The sequence below is a fragment of the Apodemus sylvaticus genome, chromosome 10 (assembly GCF_947179515.1).
Source record: "Apodemus sylvaticus chromosome 10, mApoSyl1.1, whole genome shotgun sequence".
NCBI lineage: Eukaryota > Metazoa > Chordata > Mammalia > Rodentia > Muridae > Apodemus > Apodemus sylvaticus.
The window spans coordinates 37,765,319-37,780,808 of record NC_067481.1 but is presented as its reverse complement, the minus strand read 5'-3'; positions in this window follow the sequence as shown (position 1 = coordinate 37,780,808).

Sequence of the window (15,490 nt, the reverse complement as noted above, 5' to 3'; positions counted from 1 at the left end):
AAAGTCCCTCCCCACTTCGCGGAGAATCTCCCCCTATCTCTGCGTTCATTCGAGGTCGCTTTGGGTTCAAACGCCCCGTAAAATTCACAGACTCAGGTGTGCACTGACTTCTTGTGGCCTCTTGCTTTCAACCAGAAAAGGATGCTGGGAGTTTGGCTGTGTCCTCCCCTCCCCCCCCCCCCGTCTGTGGACGCCAGGGGGCAGCACATGAGGTGGCGGGCAAAGTCATAGCAACTAGGGTGGGGTGCTATTTCAGATCCTGCAGCGCGGTTTGGAGAATCCTCCTGCCCCCTTGCTTTCGGCCTTACACACACCCCTCCCGGGATTGCCACCCCAGTGCTCCGCTGGGCCCCAGCTGCAAGGCCAAGTGTAGCTTGGGGAATCCTGCAGCCGACGGGCTGGGCCTTGTCCCAGACAAAGGCCTGGCCACTCCCAGACCCAATTAAGCCACCAGTCTTCCCAGCCTTCCAGCCTTCATTGTCTCTGGGGTCGCCAATTAGCTCAGGCGCCCGCGTACCCGCTGCCTTAACCCTTCAGCATCTGCCACCAGGGCCCTTGGATGGCAAATCCGTCATCAGAGAGGCGAGTGTGAGCGATGGGTATCGAGGGGCTGCTGAATGGGTGATGAAGCGTGTCGCCAAGAGACGCTATGGGGAGTGTGGGGTCTGAGAGAATTGTGTGCGCTGGTTTAGGACTGGATGTGATTCACCGGAGAACTCGAAGATTCAGCATTTGGGGGCTCGGTGAGACCCCTAGCGGCTCAACTGAATAGATCCTGAGATGTTGGACACTGCGTTTCCCACGCGGTTAATCCGAGGCTTCCGAACCCTCAAGCCATTTCTTCCCTCCAAACTTCCCGCTGCGGTGGAGGGCTTCTGAGCCTCCAAAGTAGGCCCTGCCTTCCCGGAGGGCGTGGAACCGGGCTCAGACTTCCCAGCTGGCTGCGGACTCACGGTGCCGGGAGGAGCACGCCGCGCCGGCGTCTCGGGGACAGCGGTCCCACCCCACCTGGGCTCAGGCCCCGCCCCGCCTGGGCTCAGGCCCCGCCCCCCGCTTCTTTAGGAGAAGGCAGCCGCGGAGGGACCGGTTTGGGACAGATCAGAATTGCAACTTTGGGCCCTCCTTCCCACCTTGGGAGCGACCCTAAATCCAATTTCTTTTCCTTTTCCCATCCTCCCTCCGCCTCTCCGCTCTTGACCGCGAAATTTGGAACACTATCCGGGTAGGCTGAGTCCAACCAAGGGTCAAGAGCCTCCGGTTCTAAGCATAGGCGTCAGCGGGGAGAACGACTCCGAGGTTGGAGGGGGCTTGGTGCTCCGAGTGATCTCGGGGCATTGCGCCGCATCCCCCGGAGAGCACGCAGGCTGCCCCCCAGGGAAAGTGTTAGTGCCCGGAGGATTTTTTTCTCCTCCGGAGTTTCTTTTGGGCCCCCTTAGGGGCGCGTGTCTGGCCGTCGGGTTTGTTGGGCTAAGGACCCCGAACTCACTCGCTTTTGCCTTGGCTGCTCTAGACCCGGGAACTTTCCCAGGTCCCAGGCTGCAGGAACTCCCCACGTACCCACAAGATGGCGCTCTAGGTTAGGGGCCAGTCGAGCAATCGGCCCGCATTCCCTGCTAGTCCGAGGTGAGACCAGGAAAATGAGCACGGAGAAGAGCCTGAGACCTGTAGGTCTAGGCAGAGACTTGAGAGGGACTCCCACTGTAGGCACCGACTAGAGAGCTCAAACATTGATGTGAGCTCTTCTCTTGGAGCTGCCCTGCAGTGCCGGCTCCTGGAAGCTATGCCCTTCTATGTGCCTGGCTGGGCTCAGATCACTCCTGGGACAGGACAGGAGCTTGCTTGCCTCTGGCCTTCCTGGCCTCTCTGAAGCACAGTCAGAGCTGAGATCTATGAGCACTGGAAAATACGCCTCCGGCCCTTTTGGAATGTGAGGCTCCATTGGACCATGCAAGCTTGGGTGTAAGAGTTGGCTAAGACATTCCTCAGCTCCTACCTCAGCCTCACCCAGCTCTCCAAGGTCACACGAAGAGGCTGTTAGGTATACACCAGGGACCAGTGCACTTGAGGACCCAGGGTGGAATCTTACAAGACTATCAAAGGTCCTGGAGAGGCTTTGGGTCTTCAGTTGTTCCTGATGGAGAGAGTGCTGAGTAAGAAGGGGGTGAGCAACCAGAAGTTGAGTCGGGGTTGAGTTGGGCATTCGTGGATAAAGAGGGGAGGCCTGGTAGCTAAGACATGACACCCTCAGAGAAAACGCTTGGAAGCTACCAAAGCTTCCAGCAGCTCCACACCCGGGCAGAATACATCTACATACACTTTTTAAGAACATTCAGGTAGAAACCTGCCCACATCCCATCAGTCTTGCGTGTCTTCCACAGCCAGCCACTTGCTGCCTCAGTCTCAGCATCTTTCTCCTTCAAGCTGTACCAGAGGCTAGGATGAAGCCTTTGGTAATTTAACAGTCATTTGACGCCCATCTATTGCAAAGCAGACGCTCAGTAGGAAAACAGAACAAGAGAGAAGTTCAAAGCTAAACTTTGCCGCTAGCCATGAGACTCTGAACAATACCACTTTCTTCTCTGGGTTCCAGAATCTTGGTTGGCAAAGTAAATGGTGTGGAGCAAAACCAAAGGGACCTGTGAGAGACTAGTTGAAGTGTTCCCCTCCCAACCTCAACCGCCCCTGACAAGGAGCTAACCCTTGAGGAACCTGGGCCTGAGAGATAGGCAGAGCCACTCACAGACCTTGGGAACTTTGACTGTTGCTAAGATTCTTGGAGTGGGGTCAGGATTGGTGGCCTGGATGAATTCCCAATTAGGAAATAACATTCCAGGTTCTGAAACCCTCAGGGAACCAGCTGGCTCCAGCTGCCTCCAGTCCCTGTGGGATGTGGCTGTCACAGTTCGACCTTCCCACCAAGCTCAGTTGGGAGGGGGGCACACCCTATGTATGGGTTGTGAGGTGACTCTGGCCTCCGCACCATGGAGTTGCTGACAGACTGGTTGCAGGTTTTCCCCAAAGAGAGAAAGCAGTACCAGTGGAGGGCCCCTCTCAAACGGTATCCCCTAGATCGGGGTTACTTACATGGGCTCAATAGTCAATACTGAACTGACAGCTTGATGATATTCAAAGTACTTTCTCATGAGGGCCTGCTCTCAGTGAAGGTCAAGTCAGGGGCAGTATAGTGATCGTGAACCATGGGGGATGACATTGGGGTGCAGGGAAATGAAGGGCTTTGGAATATCCAGTAAATAAAGGATAAGGCTCTTTCACAATCCAGTGGGCAGGGCCCTTGGCAGCAGCAGCTAATGAGGTGATGGTGGGTATAAGTCAGACACACTGCTGGGAAGGGACAGAAGGGCTGGGTGCATGACCTCTGCTGCCGGATGCTGAGCCCTGGGGTCCTGGCCAGAATCTGGCTGTGGGAGAAGTAGCCTGGGTTAGAGACAAGCCCAGGAGACCAAGATGGCTGCTGGCTTCACATCCGTCTAGCAGGGAATCTTAGATGTGGCCTGTCTTCACTCTTGTTTTTATTTCTTGAGAACAGGATGTCCTCTGGCTCAGTGGCAGCTGCCCCTTAGCTTGTCGAGGGGAGCCGTGGACCACCCACTCCATGCCAAACACATTTCCTTCTCATTCTTGGAATGGGAACTTCCGTTTCAGAGAGAAAAAGCAAGGCTGAGACCTATTCCGGGTCAAGAGAGGTCACAGACTCTTCCCAAGCCAGTGCTCTTTCCCAGAGCCCTGAGGGTTCCTGCTCTATGGTCTCTAGACATTAGAGTCCCCCAGGTCATGATGGGACGTCACAGGGCAATATTTTTATGTAGTCCCAGAGCACATGCCTAGGTCTTTCTTCTTGTCCTCACCCCGGGTATTCCTCCCTTCTCAGACCAACTGCCTCTACTCTTAGGTTTGCCTGTAACATTTCTGGTCGCATCACTGATATCCTGTGCAATAGACACCTCTTAGGTCTGAGCAAGTCATCTTCACCCCACCCCCCACATCTCCACAGTCACCTCTGCATACAGGCACATGGAGCAACCACACACCCCAGTAGCCATAAATACACACGTGCACAGGTGCCCCTTCCCACTGGACTACATACAAGCACAGTCCATCAAACACAGAAGCTTGCTTACATATGCATACACGTAGGGGTAGGGGAAGCAGAGGAAGGAGATTAAAGAGTTTGAAGTTAGTTGTGTGTGATGCCTCATGCCTATAATACCAGCATTTAGGAGGCTGAGGCAGGAGTATTGCCAATAGATGAAAGTGGGCCTGGATTACACCAGTGACATTCCTATCTCAAAGAACAAACTCCCTCTTCCAACAACAACAACAACAACAACGACAACGACAACACACACACACACACAAAGACAAAGAGGAACAGAGAGAGAGACACACACACACAGAGACGGATGGGGGTGGGCGCACTGGGCCACCCTGTACAATATAATGAGATCCTGTCTTAAAGACAGACAGGTGGGCTCTCCCTGCCCCTGCCTTCTGGGGCTCAATCTTTTCTATCAGACCCTATGTCTGTCATGTCTCCTCTGGAGAGGGTAGATAGTTCATCAAATCTCTGTGACCTACAAGATCGTTGGCTCCCTTAAAGCAGAGTTGGTGTCGCTTTTGCTCATTGCTGGCACTCCAGACTGAAAAATGCTCAAACAAATAAGAGGGGTACAGACAGAAACCATCCGAAGAAAAAATGAATGAGTAAATGAACCAATAAATGAATTTTACCATCTGAAAGCAGAGTCCCTCCTGGACATTCCTGCTCAAGCTCTAGACCAAAGGTTGTCTTCCAAATTCACTTGGAGTGGACTGTAAAGAACTCCTGGTGGTCTCCAGCTTCAGTCCTAGCCAGGCAAGGCCTCCTCAGAACCAAGGCTCAGGTTGGGTGACTGAAGCGTGTGTGTGTGTGTGTGTGTGTGTGTGTGTGTGTGTGTGTGTGTGTACGCGTGCATGTGTGTCTTCCCAGAGGACTTCTTTCTGCTATAGAAGGTTCTAGGCTATCTACATGCACTACAAGCCTTCCAACCATGCTCTCCAGCAGGGCTAATAATTCTCTGTCCCCAGGGAGTTTGGTACCTGTACTGGCTGTTTCTGTATGTCAACTTGACACAAGCTGGAGTTATCACAGAGAAAGGAGCCTCCCTTGAGGAAATGCCTCCATGAGATCCAGCTGTATGGCATTTTCTCAATTAGTGATCAAGGGGGGATGGGCCCCTTGTGGGTGGTGCCATCCCTGGGCTGGTAGTCTTGGGTTCTATAAGAGAGCAAGCTGAGTAAGCCAGGGGAAGCAAGTCAGTAAGGAACATCCCTCCATGGCCTCTGCATCAGCTCCTGCTTCCTGACCTACTTGAGTTCCATTCCTGACTTCTTTTAGTGATGAACAGCAATGCAGAAGTGTAAGCTGAATAAACCTTTTCCTTTCCAACTTGCTTCTTGGTCATGATGTTTTGTGCAGGAATAGAAACCCTGACTAAGACAAATTGGTATCAGCATAGTGGGGTATTCCTGTGACAACCTCACAATGTTTTTTGGGGGGGAGGACTGTGGAAGGACTTTGGAACTTGAGCCATTGGGATGTTAAGAGCTCTGTGGATGTTCTGTAAGAACTTCAAAGATAATGTTGAAGAATAGTGCAGAAGATAGAGGCCTGGCTTGTGAAATTTCAGAGGGAAGATTAAAGACTTATCAGGGCCGTTGCTGTTTTGATTGTGAAGATTCTGTAGTTTTGGTTAGCTAGGGCTGAAGAATCAGCTGTGACTAAAAAGATACCAGAACTGTTAAAGCGAAACCTTTTCATTATTGGGACTATTAATATTGGTTAGCTGGAGCTAAGAAATTAGCAGTGATTAAGAAGAGACCAGCATCCCTGAGGTGACATCTTCTGGGAAGTGTTTTTTGAGAGCACGAAGAGGCTGCGTTCTAGAGATAGTCAAGGTTGTACCTCATGCTGCAGCGGGACTTGGTAATGTGTAAGAGTCACCCAGGTGGTACTGGTTTTGAAGGCATGAAGGGGTCATGAGGTAGAGCTGAGGCTCAACACCGTGAGAGGCCCTGGAAGGTACAGCCTCAGCTGCAATTGATGGCCCAGGACTGAAGGGGTCATGCAAAGGAGTCGAGGCTTGGCACCATGAAGAGAGCCTATGAGAGGCTATTGGTGAAGCCTAGTTACAGCAGAAGACAGCAGTGTTTTGGAGATGCCAGTACCATGTGTTGACCACCAAGAACAGCAGCAGCAGTGGAGTACAGGCAGCTGGAGCCTAGAAGACAAGCTGTGTGCTACAAAGGGCAGAGCTGGAGAAGTGACCCAAGCCCTTGGAGGAATTCAAAAGATCATGAGTGGATCCCAGACACTGGACGGTCGGAGTTTGATTTTGCTTTTGGTTGTGACTGTGCTCTGATATTTTTTTCCCTCTTGAAGTAAGAAGGTATTTTAGTGGAGCCCACAGTTAAGAGACTTTGAATTTTTGAAAAACTTTGAATTTTAAAAGATATTGAATATTTTAAAGGGATTGAACTTTTTAATATGTAAAGACTGTGGGACTTTTAAAGTTATTTAGATCTTAGGGATGAATAAGAAAGTAAGGGTTGAGGCTTAATATGTATTTGGTCTACAGAGTGAGTTCCAAGACAGTCAGGACTATACAGAGAAACCCTGTCTCAAAAAAAAAAAAAGTGATATGTTTGTGTATCAAGTTGACAAGGGGTCAATTGTACTGGCCGGTTTTGTGTGTCAACTTGACACAAGCTGGAGTTATCACAGAGAAAGGAGCTTCAGTTGGGGAAGTGTCTCCATGAGATCCATCTGTGGGGCATTTTCTCAATTAGTGATCAAGGGTGGGAGGGCCCCTTGTGGGTGGGGCCATCTCTGGGCTGGTAGTCTTGGGTTCTATAAGAAAGTGGACTGAGCAAGCCAGGGGAAGCAAGCCAGTAAGAAACATCCCTCCATGGCCTCTGCATCAGCTCCTGCTTCCTGACCTGCTTGAGTTCCAGTCCTGACTTCCTTTTGTGATGAACCGCAATGCAGAGAGAATAAACTCTTTCCCCTTCAACTTGCTGCTTGGTCATGATGTTTGTGCAGGAATAGAAACCCTGACTAAGACAGGAACCTAGGTGTTTTGGAACAAAAACCTTGCTCCTCCCACCCAGGGCTTGCCTCTCTACCTGCCACCATTGGGAAACCTCCCAGCTCTCTGCCAGGGGAAGCCTTCCCTACATATCCCGAGAGGCAGTGGCGCCCCTGCTGGAAGCCCTTCAAAGGCTATAGAATTTTTAGGGTGGTCCAGGCCCTTTAGTCTGGCAATGGGGCCCTTGTGGGTCCTGCCTACTCCCAGAACCATGTTTCAGGCACTGCTCTGGCCTACTCTTAGTGGCCTTGCCTCAGGGCCATCTTCTGCAGAGTGCCATGCTGTCTTCCTTCAAAACTTGGCCCACTGGGTCCTCCAGGATTCTTCCGGCCACCTTGGTTCTGAGTTGGGTACATAGCACAATGTTTTGCAGTTAGCAGCCATCGACTGTGTCATTTTACAGTCCCCAGTTGCTTCAGCAGAGATCACAGTACCTAACTGTTAGAATGGGCGAGGGGCTGGAGAGATGACTCAGCAGTTAAGAGCACTGACTGCTCTTCTGAAGATCCTGAGTTCAAACCCCAGCACCCACATGGTGGTTCATAGCCATCTGTAAAGAGATCTGACACCCTCTTCTGATATGTCTGAAGATAGCCACAGTGTACTTAGATATAATAATAAATACATCTTAAAACAACAACAACAAGGGGATGGAGAGTTGGCTCAGCGGTTAAGAGCACCGACTGCTCTTCCAGAGGTCCTGAGTTCAAATCCCAGCAACCACATGGTGGTTCACAACCATCCACAACAAGATCTGACACCCTCTTCTGGAGTGTCTGAAGACAGCTACAGTGTACTTACATATAATAAATGAGAGAGAGAATTCGGCGATTCTGTGTATAATGCCTGGGTGCTCACTGCCTCTGGTGAAGGAAAAGCCTGAGTGGAAGCCTGGGGGACAAAAGTTAGGAGCTAATAACTTCCTTGCCACCTCCCCAAAGGGAGCTTACGAATGTTAGTGCGCGTGCGCGGGCTGGCGGGACTCTTTCTCCTGAACTCAGGCTCAGACCTTTGTTCCTTTGCTGGTGGGCAAAATGACTTTCTTGGATCGGTATCGCCAGCCTTTAAAAAACAAAGGCTCTGTCCGACCACTAGGTGGGGATCTAGGGTCGTCCAGACAGTCGCTATCCGGCCTGTCCCAGGCAAAAAACCAAGGTTTCCTTGCCTACCTGGCAAGGTCTGGCCCTCTCTAGGTGCCTCTGCTCCAGTTCTGCTTAGCACTGCTGCCAGGCGCAGACACTGCAGGACGTGACTAAGGGCACGGACCTTGTGCAGCAGCCAATGAGGCCCTGGTTCAAATTCCGACCTCCTCCTCCTCCTCCTCCTCCTCCTCCTCCTCCTCCTCCTCCTCCTCCTCCTCCTCCCTCCCTCCCCCCTTCCTCCTTCTCCTCCTATTCCCTCCTCCTCTCCCCTCCTCCCTCCTCCTCCTCCTCTTTTCCTTTCTTCTTATTTTGGGATAGGGTTTCATTATATAAGTCTGGTTGTCCCTGAATTGTAGATCAAGCTGACACTGAACTCCTGTCTCTGCCTCTTTTTAAAAATTAATTAATTAATTAATTAATTAATTAATTAATTAATTAATTAATTGAGACAGGGTTTCTCTGTATAGCCCTGGCTGTCCTGGAATTCACTCTGTAGACCAGGCTGGCCTCTAACTGAGAAATCCTCCTGCCTCAGCCTCTCAAGTGCTGGGATTAAAGGCGTGCACCACCACTGCCCACCAGCTCTGTCCCCACCTCTTAAAGTGATGGGATTAACACCACACCCAGCTTGTGCCTTAACTGTCTTGAGCCTCAAGTATCCTTGTCTGGGAATAGACTATATCTCCTTAGTATGAAGAGGGCCAAGGGAGAAGTCGGCTAGGGTACAGATAGTGAAGCAACCTCTTTGCTTCATCAGAAAGCTGTGTTCTTCTGCTGTGAAGCAGACAGCTATGTTTGAGAGATCTTTGTGCTTTCTGTTCCCTGCACAGTGTCCCATGGTGTACCCAATCCTCCACTGTCACCTTCACAGGGCAGCTGTCTTTCTGGGTGGCCTGTGTCCTTTCCCCTGCCCTGTGCTCCCTGGGGACTCTTTGGAACCCTCCTGTCCTTCCCTTTGCTGGGGCACACTGACCTCTTCGGCAAGCCCGCTCTCCAGGTCTTGCTGCTCAAGGGCTCCCTTTTCTTCATTGATATCTATTCTTTCCAGGTGCCAGGCCGCTGGCTTCCATCAGTGCCTGTGGAGATCAGATTCTTGTCTGAGTTCCTGACAGCATTCTAGAAGCTCTAAAGGCCCTCTCCTGTGGCTAGGGCAATGTTCTCAGCTTCTGTCGTAGCCTGGGTCAGCGCTCGGGTCTCTCCTTCTCCCCAGAGCAGGCTCTCTAAGGGATGACTCAGGGAAAGGGCACACGGGGAAGGCACTTGGGGTTGGTCCTTCACGTCTGGTGTCCTTGATGAAGATTCAGTCTCACATCTAACTGGAAGGATTCGTGTACCTGCCTCAGCCAGGGGAAGCCCCTCCTCCGTGGTTCTCTGTTCCCATGGTAACAGGCTGGCCACGTATTACTTCTGCCATAGGCCCCCATGCAGCTTCACCAAGAGCACCAGGCACACGGTCTCTCTCAGAGGTCCTTTTCTTTCCTATGGTTTTGTTTTACTTGTAAAAAGATTTTTGCTTTGGTTTTGATGTATATATGCATGCACCTTCAGGAGTTAGTCTGTGTGTACCACAGGCATGGAGGAGCCTGCAGAGGCCAGGAGGGAGCATTGGAGCCTCTAAAGCTGCTAGTGTTTGCAGACCGTAGAGCAGCCACGCAGGTGCTGGGAACTGAACCTGGGTCTTCTGGGAACTGAACCCGGGTCTTCACCCACCACTGAGCCATCCATCTCTCCAGCCCCCGGGGTCAACTTCTTGGGGAACCACTGAGCGTATTCCACCCTGCACCCCCTGACCCTTCCAGGGGCACACACTCCTCTTCTGTTCCCCAATTTCTCTCTTGGGATTGGTGTCCTTGACCGTCACTTCAACTTCTTCATGCCTGCCCTGCCTTCCAGTTTAGTTATCAGTTTCCGCCATGCTGTGCTCTCTCTGTGTGCGTGCCTGCACCCCTCCCCCACCACAATGCTAACTTTATTTTGTCTACTAGTGAATTGTGGCTCATGAGACAGAACTTGGTTACATAGTAAGTGCTCAATAAATACCCACTGGACCCAGTTAAAGAAACAAAGGCTGTGATGTGGGGCACCTGAGGCAGGACATAGAATGGAGTCATGGAAAGGTGATCTGAGAGTCATTTAGGTCTCCACTGCAGGGGTGTCTTCCTATCTTATAAATGGGCTGGAAGGGGCTGGAGATGTGGTTCGTTGCTTGCCTACCATGTATGAGGCTGTTGGTCTGGGCAGAGGATTTTACCGTGGCAGAGAAGGAGCCCAAATACACTTCAGCTTTACCTCTTTCTGTTGAAGACTTGGTCTTCCTCAGACACCTGGCATGGAGAACTATGTGGCCAAAGGGATGCCGGTCTTTTCCGTGCCATGCATATGGACTGAATGTCCCAGCTTTTGAGACGATCCAGGGCAGCATTTATCCCCCTGGACATCAGTCAGGAGCATCCCAGCCACAAGAACAGAAGAAAATGAACAGTTCATGGCCTTGCACAGTGCCTTGGAGGAGTGGTTGGGGGAAGGAGTGGCCTGTAGAGGGTGGGGGTCCAGCCACGTGTCTCTGGGCTCTGACCTTCACGCCTTCTCCTGCTTTCTTTTCTGTTTTGGTATCACTCTCTCTACCCCAGATGAGCCTCTCAGGACAGGGAGCCTGGCTGCAGACAGTTGGAGGCTGTGGATCTCAGCTGAGGGCAGGGAGGGAGCGCAATCTCTCTGTAGCCCCACCTTGACAATCCCAGAGCAATGGTCCCTCTGTAGTCACATGGCTGCATCCCACCTACTTCCACACAAACAACCCCTGTCCATCATTGCGATCAGGGATGGCTACACCACAAAGCCAGGCTTGCTCAGAGCCAGACACTCCACAGTGTCGCTAGAGAAACGTCAGGGGTGGGCAGATTCCTAGTCATCAAAGCCCGACTCAAATGAACCTAAGTCAAAAATGGAATGTGTTCTTCTACATGGATGAGAAAAGCAAGAGAAGACATCAGGCTTAGTGGGATCTAGGAGAAAAGTAAGACTGGAATATCATCTATCTATACATACACACACACACACATACACACACACACACACACATACATATCTCAAGTCAGCCTAGATCCACAGCCTTTAGAGCCCCCAGGCTCACGGGAAGAGGAAGTCCTCTGTATTTTGTGCATAGAACAAACAGCTGGGAGCTGGAGAGCTGGCTCAGTGGTTAAGAACACTGACTGTTCTTCCAGAGGTCCTGAGTTCAAATCCCAGCAACCACATGGTGGCTCACAACCATCTGTAATGGGCATCTGCTGCCCTCTTCTGGTGTGTCTGAAGACAGCAACAGTGTACTGACATGAAATAAATAAATAAATCTTAAAAAAAAAAAAAAAAAAAGAACAAACAGCTGAAGGACTTGGCCCCAGTGAGGGTCATATATTCCCTTTAGAGACAGGAAAATTGAGGGTCATATATTCCCTTTAGAGACAGGAAAATTGGTCAGGCCAGGTCTACCCTTGAGGTAAGAGGCTGGAGAACAGGCTGAGGTGGGTTGGCCACCAGAGCACGGAAGGGACAGACAGATGGTATGTGTCCATCTCTAGCTGGACTGACTTCTCTTCTCCAGGCCTGGAGACTGTAGTACAAAGTGACAGGTCACATGTCAGGATCACGGAGTAATGGGCCTTGAAGGCAGGTCCATCCGCTCCTCCCAGAGCTTTGTCTTGCTTGCTTTTATTTCTATTCATTTATTATATTCTATTTTAAGGAGATATTTAAATTTAAGTAAATTCAAAATATTATATGTTAAGGAGAGAGGGTTTGTTTTGACTCACATTTTGAGAAGGAACGCAGTTACTCATGGTGGGGACGGCCTGGCAGCAGGAGTGTGAGGCGGCTGGTCACACACATCTGCAGTCAGGAAGCAGAGAGTGGACAGGAAATGAGCTTGGGCTGTAAAACTTCAAGGCAGGGCTCCCTGTGAGCCTCTTTTTCCAGCAAGGCCCGGCCTCCTAAAAGTTCCACAGCCTCGAAAACAGCAAGCATTCGGGCTACGGGTGTTCAAACAAGTGAGCCTCTGGGGGACACTTCACAGTCAAGCCACATTATTCTGCCCCTCGTCACAGAGAGGATGTTTGGAAGGTCCTGTCAGTTCTTCTCTGTGCCAGAAAGTGTCTTTAAGACTACCAATTCCACTGTCCATTTGAACTAATAAACTACACAATGTTTGGTGTGTGTGTATCTGGTGTGTGTTTGTATCTGTATGAGTGTCTATGTCTCTGTATATATGTATGAGTCTCTGTGTGTGTATGTCTGTGTCTCTGTATCTGTGTGTGCATGCACCCGAGCTCTTGTGTGTGCATATGGAGGCGGAAGAAGACCATCTGGTGTCCCACCCTATCTTTTTTTTGGGGGGGGGGGGTTGGATTTGATTTTTTTGAGACAGGGTTTCTCTGTGTAGCCCTGGCTGTCCTGGAACTCACTCTGTAGACCAGGCTGGCCTTGAACTCAGAAATCCACCTGCCTCTGCCTCCCAGAGTGCTGGGATTACAGGCATGCGCCACCACTGCCTGGCTCACCCTATCACTTCCTGCATTATTCATTTGGCACAGGGTCTCTCACTGACCGTGGAGCTAGGTGGCAGCCAGCTAGTCCCAGCAACCCTCCTGTCTTGACCCCACAAAGTGCTGGGGTTATAAGCACACCTGTCTACACTGGGCTTTTTACAGGAATGCTGAGATCCACGCTCAGACCCTCGCGCTTACACAGCAAGGCTCTTACTCAGTGCTCTATCAGTCCACACTGATTTTGCACACATGTACATGCACACACACACACACACAGAGTCATGCTATGTAGCCCAGTTTGGCCTTGAATTTATTACCCTCCTTCCTCAGCTTTCTAAGTTCTGAGATTTCAGGATTTGATCTTTTTTAAAATTTTAGGGACTTGAGTAATTAGATTTTTTAAAAAAGATGTGTTACTTTTTTATATGTATAAATGTTTTGTCTGTACATATGTATATGTATATGGTGCCTGTGGGGGCTGGGGGAAGACCTTGGATCCTCTGGAACTGGAGTTACAGACAGTTGTGAACCACCATGAGCATGCTGGGAATTGAGCCTGGGTCCTCTGCCAGAGCAGTAAATGCTCTTAACTACTGAACTGCTCTCTAGGCACATAATTTTAAAGATTTAGTGTGTGTGTGTGTGTGTGAATGGAAGTATATACCATGTGTATACAGGTCCTCACAGAGGCCAGGAGAGGGCATCAGACTCCCTAGGACTGGCATTACTGTTGGTTCTGAGTTATGATGTGGGTGCTTGGAGCCAAACTCAGTCCTGCAGAAGAGCAATTAGTGTGCTTAATAACCAAGCCTTCTCTCCATCCCTGGGTTTGGTTTTCGGCAGCAGTAACAAGAATATCCCGTGAAGGAAAGGACAGACACCCCTTTCAGTAAATGGTGCTGGGAAAACTATATATGCCAAAGAATGAAGTTGGACCCTCACCTTATATGATGTACAAATATTAAAAGTCTGCATTAGTCAGGATTCTCTAGAGGAACAAGACCCATGGAATGGCGCACATTCCAAAGGGATTTATCAGAGCCTCTTGCATGATACTGTCTCGGGAGTCTAAGAGTAGCTGTCTTCACTGAGTCAGGGCTGAGACTCCAGTAGCTGCTCCATCCTTGAGGTTGGATACCTTAGTATTGCCAACTGGGCCTGAAGGCCAGTGGATTCCTAGTGAGCTGCTGGTCTTCATTCAAGATTGGAAGGCCAAAGACGCTGCCTTCTCAGAAGTGCTGGGATTGTAGGTGTGCACCCTTGTGTTTGGCTTATGCGGTGTTGGGAACTGAGCCTGGCCTTTATGGACGCTAAGTAAGTGCTCTACCAAATATGTGCTACCATGCCTTGACGCTTTTACCTGTTTATTTTATTTTATTTTATTTTATTTTATTTTATTTTATGTGTAAGGATGTCTTTTTTCTGTATGCACCACTTGTGTTGGTGACACCCATGGAGGTGGGACATCAGGTCCTCTGGAACTGGAGTTACAGACAGTTCTGAGCTGCCATGTAATTGCTGGCAATCAAACCCAGGTTTTCTGGAGGAGCAGCCAGTGCTCTTAACCTCTGAGCTATCTCTCCAGCCCCTTTTGTTTTTTTTCCTAGACATGATCTTGCTATATAGACTGGGCTGCTCTTGAACTTACAATCCTTTTGTCTCTGACTCCTGAGTGCTGCGATTACTGGTGGGTGCCACCATGCTAGTCTCCAGATCTTGGTTCTTCTATGAACAAGCTCACTAAATGAGCCTATCCCGGCTGCTTTTCTAAGTAGTTCACAGATGCTTGGGAGTGAATGACCCACGTACTTGTTGATAAAGGGAGTTTACTGGCCTGGCCTTCTTTCGGGATGGTCAGTGTGGTGGGTATGGTTCAGAATGGCTTATCTGAAAGAAGTGGATTGATTGACTGAGGCTGAGTTGGGAGAAGGGATGGAATCTGTCCAGTGGGAGTCAGGAACGGTCAGCACTGGGAGAGGAGCCTCTGCTACTGCCCGTTTGTCCTCCTGAATATTTGCTGTATGCTCAGTGTGGTGGCGTCTATAGCCCATCTGCCGCAATGAGGCAGGGCAAACCTTTGCCCCAGATGAATGGTGAAGTGGGTGGGGCTACCACAGTAGCTCACCAGGGCTGCTGCAGACGAGCTCGTCCCTGAGTGCCCAGACTCCTTGGTCCCTCGGAAGCAGGCCGTCACCCCATCCTTATGGCTCCTTTCCAAAGCTGAAATGTTGTCTCAGCTTCTGGTCTCAACCTTGTGGGCCTTACCTGGTGTCTCAGAGCTTCTGTCTCAGCGGGTAACTTTCAGACCTGAGCTCCTCAAGATCCCGAAGGAAGACAAAGTCCAAAGCTTCCCAGAACTTCAAGGGTAGTGCTTACACCAGAATACAGCTCTCTGAGTGCCCTACTCAGTGAGACAACGAATGGTTCTAGGACAGGCCTGCCTAGCTTTCGGCCGTTGTCTTAATCCAGTTTTTAGTGCTATAATGGAGTACTCGGGCAGGGTAACTTTATAAAGAAAAGAGGTTTACCATGTTCACAGATTTGGAGGTTCATGGGCATGGTGTTGATATAGGCTCACCTCTCATGAGGGCCTCATGGCTAACAGCAGTGTGGCATCCAGAACATATACAAGATGGGGACATCCCCGATAGGAAGTGAG